Source organism: Salmo trutta, chromosome 25 (genome assembly GCF_901001165.1).
Source record: "Salmo trutta chromosome 25, fSalTru1.1, whole genome shotgun sequence".
Lineage (NCBI taxonomy): Eukaryota > Metazoa > Chordata > Actinopteri > Salmoniformes > Salmonidae > Salmo > Salmo trutta.
Genome location: NC_042981.1, coordinates 37,848,657 through 37,859,042, shown reverse-complemented (window position 1 = coordinate 37,859,042; position 10,386 = coordinate 37,848,657).

Below are 10,386 nucleotides of genomic sequence, written 5' to 3'. Positions count from 1 at the left end.
AGTATGTGTCTATTTTTTTCCATCTCCCCGGCCTCTAAACCCACAGGGGACCCCTCCGGGACAAATTGACCCACAATGCCATTCTGTGTGACCCGCGGGCAGCGGTGAGACAACAGATTCGATTCTCTTGCTTAAGTAATGACCCCCTACCCATAAACCCTCTCAATTCATCCGTCTTAATAGAACCCTGGGTAATGGGAGTCTATACGGTCATCGCTGGCTGCAGCCAAAGACCATAAAAGACTATCGTCTGCATCACACCGCTCTCAGTCTCGATCACCCAACATTTAGGATATTAGCCACTCTGAGGTAACTGAAGAAAATGGCTTCATTTTTTTTCTTCTTTCATATTGAAATGAAATGGAGCTGCAATCAGAAGTTGGGCCATGAATGGAATAGATATGGCGATTAGGATGGATGGAGGAAAGGGAGGAAAATAGAGGATGATGATGGAGAAAAGGGAGGAGGGAAGTTGCCGTCTAAGCTTTAAAGGCCCAGTGCAGTCAAAGACCTGATTTTCCTGTGTTTTATATACACTCAGTGACCTGTTTATTAGGTACACCCATCTACACTCATCTAAAAAGAAAAGGTTCCTGGAGTATCCTTTAGGGGTTCTTCAAATTGAAACTGTGGGGGAACCCCTTTAAGTACATTTTTGAACTACCGCCCCTCCCCATTACTATTATTATTAATAATACTAATAATATGCATAACAATAACACAATATTTTAGTTGTCAGTGTTGTGTTTATTATGATTTTAGTGGCAAAGCAGAATAAAAAAATCGAAATATGAGGTAAACTCCCAGCAGAGCCCCAAGTCCAATGGGTATATCCTCTGGTCTGTTGATGTTGATGTTCTCCGTATCCATAGCCAGAATAATTTTGCAGTGCAAGGTGATCGAACAGGTTTCCTGTTATATTCATCAGAGGTGTAGGAAGGGGAAGTCTGTGAATCCCAAAAATTAGTAATTATACAGATGATTAACAAAATATGCACACGACAGTATTCACACCTAGGTTTTTGTGGTAAATATGAATGAAAAGAAAACTGTTTTGATAATGGTTTTCATACACATACCTTGTCCATAATGAGGCTTATGGGATATTTATTGACGAGGTAAGAGAGGAAGATGGTAAATGTGATCTGCATAACATACCAATAACAATTGACATACATTTGTATGCCTCCTCGTCTGTATACCTGCAGACAGACATAAAAGTGAACAGTTCAGTCATCTGCACCCAATACAGCTAGCCTTCAACATATTCTTATAGCCTACATATTCTTACCTCTTTGTTGATTGATATCCATTGAATTGTGTCCATTTTCTGTTTTACAAAGATTTGCACAAATATGAAAAGATAGATACTATCATCATAAAACAATATCAATTTAGATCATACAAGGGACAAACCTTACCTTAAATTGAGGAGATCTTAAAATTGTCCAGTTTGTGCCTGCACCTGCTGTCCTTTCAAATTAAAATCAAAATGTTTCAGTTGGACAGTTAGGTTCCTGCAAGAACCCCCACCAACTAAGGAGGTTCCTCGATGAACCCCACCTCCTATGGGGTTATTGGAATAACCTTTTGGGGGAAATTTCCAGTGCCAAGAACCCTAAGATTATTCGAAGAATGTTTGAGGATCTCAGAAGAACCCTTGTGGAACCCCTAATTTTTAGAGTGTAGTACCGGGTTGGACCACCCCTTTGCCTCCATAACAGCCTGAATTCTTCAGGGCATGGATTCTACAAGGTGTGGCATTCAAATGTTGCTCAATTGGTATCAAGGGACCAATTGGATGGGGCCATGGAATTATCCTGACTCTGCCATCAGTAACCGGGATTCATCGGACAGGCAATGTTTTTCCATCACCTGGTCCCACTGGAGCCACTTCTTCTTGTTTTAGCTGATAGGAGTGGGACCCGGTGTGGTCATCTGCTGCAATAGCTCATCCGTGACAAGGACCGACGAGTTGTGCATTCCGAGATGCCGGTTCTGGTATGATCGTCGGTGGCACACACCACGCTCAAAGTCGCTTAAGTGACTCGTTTTGCACATTCTAAAGTTCATTCAAACAGTAACTGAATGCCTCGATTCCTGTCTGCCTGCTTTATATAGCAAGCTACGGCCACGTGACTCACTGTCTGTAGGAGTGAACCATTTGCGTGAACATGGAGTACCTAATAAATCTGAGTGTATATTTCAATACTATGAGGTTGGAATAATACTGTGAAATGGTGAAAGTGAATATAATGCCCTTTTAGTGTAAGAGCTGCTCGAAAAGACCACCTGAAATGTCTGCCTGTTCTGGTGGGATGGAGTTTTGGTCTGCCTTGGCGGTATATTAGTTAATAGACCAATAAAAAAGAGTTCCAAACCTCTCTGCCAATAACAGCTAGTTTTCAGTTTTCCCTTACCAATTGCTCTTTGCTAAGAAGCTATTTTCATTTATTTTATTTTTACCATTTTAATTGATTATAATTACAGTAAGGTGCTTAATTGTTACCCAGAATTGATTTGATATTGAGATAAAAACGGCTGCATTGGACCTTTAAATAGAGAATTAGGAACTGTGTCTGCGTGCTGCTTTTCAACATAGAGTTGAAGTCGGAAGTTTACAGACACTTAGGTTGGAGTCATTAAAACTCGTTTTACAACCACTCCACAAATTTCTTGTTAACAAACTATAGTTTTGGCAAGTCGGTTAGGACATCTACTTTGTGCATGACACAAGTAATTTTTCCAACAATTGTTTACAGACAGATTATTTCACTTATAATTCACTGCATCACAATTCCAGTGGGTCAGAAGTTTACGTACACCAAGTTGACTGTGCCTTTAAACAGCTTGGAAAAATGTCCTCTGGTCTGATGAAAACAAAAATTGAACTGTTTGGCCATAATGACCATCGTTATGTTTGGAGGAAAAAGGAGGAGGCTTGCAAGCCGAAGAACACCATCCCAACCGTGAAGCACAGGGGTGGCAGCATCATGTTGTGAGGGTGCTTTGCTGCAGGAGGGACTGGTGCATATCACAAAATAGATGGCATCAGGAAAATGATGTGGATATATTGAAGCAACATCTCAAGACATCAGTCAGGAAGTTAAAGCTTGGTCGCAAATGGGTCTTCCAAATGGACAATGACCCCAAGCATACTTCCAAAGTTGTGGCAAAATGGCTTAAGGACAACAAAGTCAAGGTATTGGAGTGGCCATCACAAAGCCCTGAACTCAACCCTACAGAAAATTTGTGGGCAGAACTGAAAAAGCGTGTGTGAGCAAGGAGGCCTACAAACCTGACTCAGTTACACCAGCTCTGTCAGGAGGAATGGGCCAAAATTCACCCAACTTGTGAGAAGCTTGTGGAAGGCTACCCAAAACGTTTGACCCAAGTTAAACAATTTAAAGGCAATGCTACCAAATACTAATTGAGTGTATGTAAACTTCTGACCCACTGGGAATGTGATGAAAGAAATAAAAGCTGAAATAAATCATTCTCTCTGCTATTATTCTGACATTTCACATTCTTAAAATAAAGTGGTGATCCTAACTGATCTAAGACAGGGAATTTTTACTTGGAATAAATATCAGGAATTGTGAAAAACTCAGTTTAAATGTATTTGGCTAAGGTGTATGTAAACTGTAAGTAACCCTCAAATAATGTAAAGTGCTTTGAGACCCATACAAAAATGCTAGACATCTACTCACTCTATCACAATGAACTCACACACACACACTCTTTTTGATTCTTCCCTCACCGTGAGAAGATGGGCATTCACCTCTGACTCTCCACGCTTCTGCTTCCAAAACACTAATCCAGTTTTTGGACAAAAGCATTTTGGGCCTGCATAACTCATTTTGACACACACAAACACATACATGCTCGCTTGCACGCACGCACGCACACACACACACACACACACACACACACACACACACACACACACACACACACACACACACACACACACACACACACACACACACACACACACACACACACACACACACACACACACACACACACACACACACACATATCTGTAGGGCGGCAGGTAGCCTGGCGGGTAAGAGCGTCGGGCCAGTAATTGAAAGATTGCTGGATCGAATCCTCGAGCTGACAAGGTAAAAATCTGTCGTTCTGCCCCTGAGCAAGGCAGTTAACCCACTGTTCCCGTGCGCCGATGACGTGGATGTCGATGAAGGCAGCACTCCGCACCTCTCTGATTCAGAGGGGTTGGGTTAAATGTGGAAGACACATTTCAGTTGAATGCATTCAGTTGCACAACTGACCAGGTATTCCCCTTTCTGTAATTGTAGTGGAACAAAATAGCACAGCATTGCACTGGATGAATGAGATTTCTCTTTAAATTATGCTCTCTCCTCTCCGTTTCTGTTTCGGGACCACAAATAGACTGCGGTTTCTATTTACTTCTCAAAGGTTAATCAAACCTTTGACCCAGTTACTTACCAATTACAAACCTGGTTTTCAAGGCCAACTCTACAGTGGGTATCATAATTATTCACCCCCTTTCTTTACTTTTCATTGTGTTACAAAGTGGGATTAAAATTGATTTTATTGTCATTTTTTTGTCAATGATCAAGACAAAATACAGTGCAATGTCATAGTAGAAGAAAAATTCTAACTTAAAAAAAAGATGAATTAAAAATAAAACACTAATGTACCTTGATTAGATAAGTATTCACCCCTGAGTCAATACATGTTACAAACACCTTTGGCAGCTATTACAGCTGTCCGTCTTCTTGGGTAAGTCTCTACGAGCTTTGAAGACCTGCATTGTTCAATATTTGCCCATTATTGTTTTAAAAATTCTTGCCACAGATTTAAGCAGAGTTAAGTCAAAACATTCACTATCTTCTTGGTAAGCAACTCCAATATAGATTTGTCCTTGTGTTGTAGGTTATGTTGCCTGCTGAAAGGTGAATTCCTCTCCCAGTGTCTGGTGTAAAGCAGGCTGAAGCAGGATTTATCCTGAAACACTCCTCAGTCTTTGCCGATATCAAGCATACCCATATCATGATGCAGCCACCACCATGCTTGAAAATAAGGAGGCAGTTACTCAGTGATCTGTTAGATTTGCCCTAAACAAAAGGCTTTAAGTTTAGCCCAGAAAGTCTATTCCTTTGCTCTGTTTTCTTGCATTATTACTTTAGTGCCTTGTTGCATACAGCATGTATGTTTTGGAATATATGTATCGTTATTCTATTCTTCTTTTCATTAGGTCATTATTGAGGAGTCACTACAATGTTGTTGATCCATCCTGAGTTTCCTCCCATCACAGCCATTGAATTCCGTAGCTGTTTTTAAATGACCAATGGCCTCATGGTGACATCCCTAAGCAGTTTCCTTCCTGTACTACAGCTCAGAAGGACTGTATATTTGATGCGTCTGGATGGTTTGATACATGACCCACAGTAAAATAATTAACTTGACCATGCTGAAAGAGATATTCAACGTCTGCTTTGTTATCGTTACCCGTATATCAATCACTGCCCGTCATTACGAGGCTTTTGAAGAGCTCCCTGCTCTTTATAGTTGAATCAGCGCTTGAACTTCAATACTTGACTGAAGGACCTTACATTCCCATATGTATGGGGGACAGAGGAAGGGTTAGTCATTCTAAAGTCATGTCAACCCCTATTATTTCACATTTCCATGTAACTTATTTATCAGGGCACAAGGCGGGACCCAGATGCAGACCCAGGACGCAGATGGTTGGAGTCTTAGATGTTTATTGATCCAAAAAGGGGTAGGCAAGAGAATGGTCGTGGACAGGCAAAAGGTCAAAACCAGTTCAGAGTCCAGGAGGTACAGAGTGGCAGGCAGGCTCGAGGTCAAGGCAGGCAAAATGGTCAAGCAGGCGGGTACAGAGTCTAGAAACAGGCAAGGGTCAAACCGTGAGGACTAGCAAAAAGAGAATAGACAAGGCAGGTGCACGGGAAACCACGCTGGTCGACTTGGACATACAAGACGAACTGGCACAGAGAGACAGGAAACACAGGGATAAATACACTGGGGAAAACAAGCGACACCTGGAGGGGGTGGAGACAATCACAAGAACAGGTGAAACAGATCAGGGTGTGACATTATGTGATTTGTTATGCCACATTTTACTCCTGAACTAATTTAGGCTTGCCTAAACAAAAGGGGTGAATACTTATGCAATGACAAGATTTTAGTTATTTTACACATTTGTAGAAAGTATTTATTTTCACTTTACAAAAAATTACAATTAAATCTATTTCAATCCCACTTTGTAATGCAACAAAATGTGAAAAAAATCCAAGGGGGGTGAATACTGATACCCACTTACCCACTGTATATGTGGTTCCCCATTTGATCTGAAGGTGCATCAGTTGAGGCTGAACGGTTCTTAAGTGGGAGAAAGTGGTTCTGCATTCACTGACCTTCACATGCTAAGAGGATAAAGATATCCAAAGAAAACCAGTAGTGGCAACATTTTTGCCTGATTCACATATGTAGGGATGCGCCAAGCCAAGCTTTACTGGGCTGGCCTGGTTCCGCATCCCACCATAGTTGCTGGAACCATGCACAGGGTTGAGGAGTAACGGATTACAAAAATCTAAGGGATTGCAAAAAACGGTAACAGTAATCCGTTACATTACCAGCAAAAACATTGTAATCAGATTACAGATGCTTTTGAAAAACTAGATGATTACTTCGAGGGTTACTTTTAAATTTAGAAAGGATGTTGGGGAAAAAAAATCTTGGACGCAAATGTAAGTTTGTTCCACCCGAGCGATTCTGAGCACAAATCAGAGACCACTATGATGACACACCAATGTGTTTGATGGATCGCGGGAAAAGAGCAGAAATAGGCTTTTGTAGACTACAGTCCAAGCTATGTCTTCCAATGGTGCGACTGCTGTCGGCATCCAAACGCTTGGAGGTAAGGATGACAGCAGTGGTGTAGTCTACGGCGATACGGATTTCAATTATTATTGACATCTACATAGCGCATTGATGTGAATCACACTGCTGCTCTCTCGTTTAACTATTTGCGCCTTACGGATTGTGGTTGTTGTGGATGGCTGTTCACAAATCTAAATGTGTATTTGAACCCAATAATGGTTGAATTCAAGAAGTTTAAGCTGCCTATCAATCATTGTTTTTGAAACCAGTGGACAGCCACTGAGAAATGCGCTCTTGCAGCATCTGCATAGTGCAGATCCCAGCCTATAGAATAAAACTGGGGCTTTTATTGCTCAATCTAATTAATGCTGATATTTTTTTTTAAATCCATGCATGTGTCCAGGCTTATGGACACATGCTCAAACTCGCACACTTTTGATAGACTTAAAAGGGCAAACTTTTTGGACATATATATATATCCATTGATTCTTGAAGAATATAACTTATAAATGCATCATGAGCTCTAAATATAAGCTTATTTTTCTCCAATGTTTGTAAACGTAGGGCGGCGCACAATTGGCCCAGCGGTGTCCGGGTTTGGCCGGTGTAGGCCGTTCTTGTAAATAAGAATTTGTTCTTAACCGACTTGCCTAGTTAAATAACAGTTGAAAGAAAAACACACAAAAAAAACATTGTAAATGTAAACAAACACTGTATAGCCTCATAACATGGTGAGAACAATAATGTTGATATCATGGAATCTTGCATCCATAGCTCTGTGTATTAATCTGAGAATGGTTATATTTCTCCAAGCCCATCCCTCAGTATTTTACCCCAAACATTTTTTTCATCTGTGGATTTGCCCTTTAAACAGCTGCATATTATCAAGATATCAAAGTGCAACCAACAAAAAGGTAAACAATAGGCCTATAGCAAATGCAGTATATGGCATTCATTTTTCACATGTAAATAGCACTTTTCAGTAGTGCTCAAAGCATGCCATTCCATGAGCACGGAATTTATTTTTCAACTCAAATCAATGAGCCCAATCAATTCTCCATGACAACAAAATCATAAACAACATAGTAGGGCTGGCTAAAAAGTCCTTAGCTTTGGGGTTATGCTCAGGTAAAACAATTTGGCTGATCTATACTTTCATATTTCCAAGTCCTTTTCTTGAAGTTTAATAAGGGGTATAACATTTATTGGAATGACTGGAATTCTGATAGACTTTGGTTTTTAATGTAAAAGTATAATTTAGTAGAAAGCGATGGGTTAGAAGAAGCCTACATAACCAACCCATAAAGGAAAATGTAACATCCATATATGGCCAGCTATGTAAACTTTCACATTGATTTATCCTGAAATAGATGTTGTTCAATTGGTAACATACATTTTTGTCTTCTTCTAATGCCTCTTAAGGGGAAAGTAATCTAAAAGTAACTGAAAGTAATTAAATTACGTTACTGAGCTTGGTTAATCCAAAAGTTACATTACTGATTACGATTTTGGACAGGTAACTAGTATTTGTAACGGATTACATTTAGAAAGTAACCTACCCAACCCTGACCGTACAGTGCTGAAAAATCATACAACATTTTCACCTGTGTGTTACCCACTGGGAGATAGCTATTCCTTATCCCACACCATGCTACTTTTGGGTCTGATTTGTAGCTGAATTTTGAGTAATATTGAAATCTCAGTCTGGCACCCCTACTCTTCTTTGCTCTCTGGACTGTCAAAGGAAAGATAAGGCTCATTCTTAAAATCAATCAACACTGCCCCTTTCTCTGTGCAGCTCACTCACACACACACAAAGACACACACACACACACACACGTCCGCTGCCATGCTTCCGTCTGATTAGTGGCCGGAACAATTACTCTAATCATGTCATCTTAACGAAGCAACTGATAAGTCGAGACTGTGCTGGCCTCCTAATCCAGGAGACCTTCGCCTACTCCCAATTTCAGCTGCTGTCATCACACACACACATAAGCGCACACACGTGGACAACTACGCACAAACAAGATACAAAATCATAGTACATACAGACACTTAGGATGTCCTGAGACTCCACGTCCACTCTAACTTGATAAGAAAAAACATCTACATAAGGGACAAATTCTGTCTAGTCATTTTGAGGGAGAAGAAGAGAGGGTCGTTCCACCGTAAAAAGCACAAGAAAGAGGAATAACACCCACCATCTCAAATTGTTCTGGAATTCTTTCTGTTGTTAGAAACAGACAAGATTAGCATTCCTGCAACATTATTCTGTTGAAATATGATTTCATCTCTGAGAAATTACGCTAATTGAGTGCATCCAAATTGACCATTTTAATTCATAGGATTCATATAATAATCAATAAATATAGTACCTGGCCTGCTGAAATGACCCGAGAGAGAGAAGGAGAGAGAGGTAAGCAGAGAGGGAGAGGTTGAGTCCGTGACACTGGAAAGGAGCCCGGGTTCAAAGCCCTTGCCCTTTGCCCAGGGAAACCCCTCGGCGCTTGGCTGCCCACATCACAGCCTCTCATTCCCAGTTCATGCCAGGGTGTCGCGGTTACCACCGGCTACAGCAGCCATAACATTTACATTAAATTAGCCAGCTTCAAAGACTGTCTGAGTCTCTACACACACCGTCTGTAAACACACACACACCCACACTGATGAGAGACATTTCAAACGTCTCATCTCTAATCAATCCCTCAGGTCACGGCGGCATTTTTGCGAGAAAGGGAGTTGAACCCTTCAACCACTGCAGCTACACAAAGCCACTGACTGTAGGTCTCTGTTAGTGGAGTTCCACAGACCAACTTTGTTTGGCAGAACTTCACTTTGGTTCAAAAGGCTTTTGTGAGTCATAAGCAGTGGAGGAGAGGATGGAGACACCTTATCGCAATAACACACACACCACTGCATTAACTTACTGCACAGCTCTGTCTGCCCTTGTAATTTCCGTCTATTAGTGGGTCTGTAGCGCTCTAAGCCGCTCGCGTTACACAATGAAAATGTCCTTCAACATATTACTCAACCGACAGCCTTTTGCTCTATGGTAGACCAGGGAACAAGGTAGCAGCAAGGACATTTATGAGCGAGAGCACGAGCGAGAGAGCGAGCGAGAGAGCGAGAGAGAGACTTATGTGAAGAAAAGAATCACTCATCTCAAATGTGTTGTTTGCGGACCTGAAGACACAAGCCTCCGCCATTGCTTCCACATGTCCAATCCCTTCAAATATGCCAACGCTGAATGGGCAAGGGCAAGAGGGGTTTTCTAAAGACTTAGGAGATCATGATTCAATAATTCAAACCTTTGTAAGATTATGGTAGTCCCCCGTATTGGTTATGGGAGTGTCTAGCACCTTCACACAAACATTTAATTTGAACTAATAAGAAGGATGACAGCAATAGTATTCTCTGAAGATGAAAGCAATATAATAGTGATGTTCTGATTCTGGTAGCATGGTGCCCTCTAGTGCAGACTTGTGT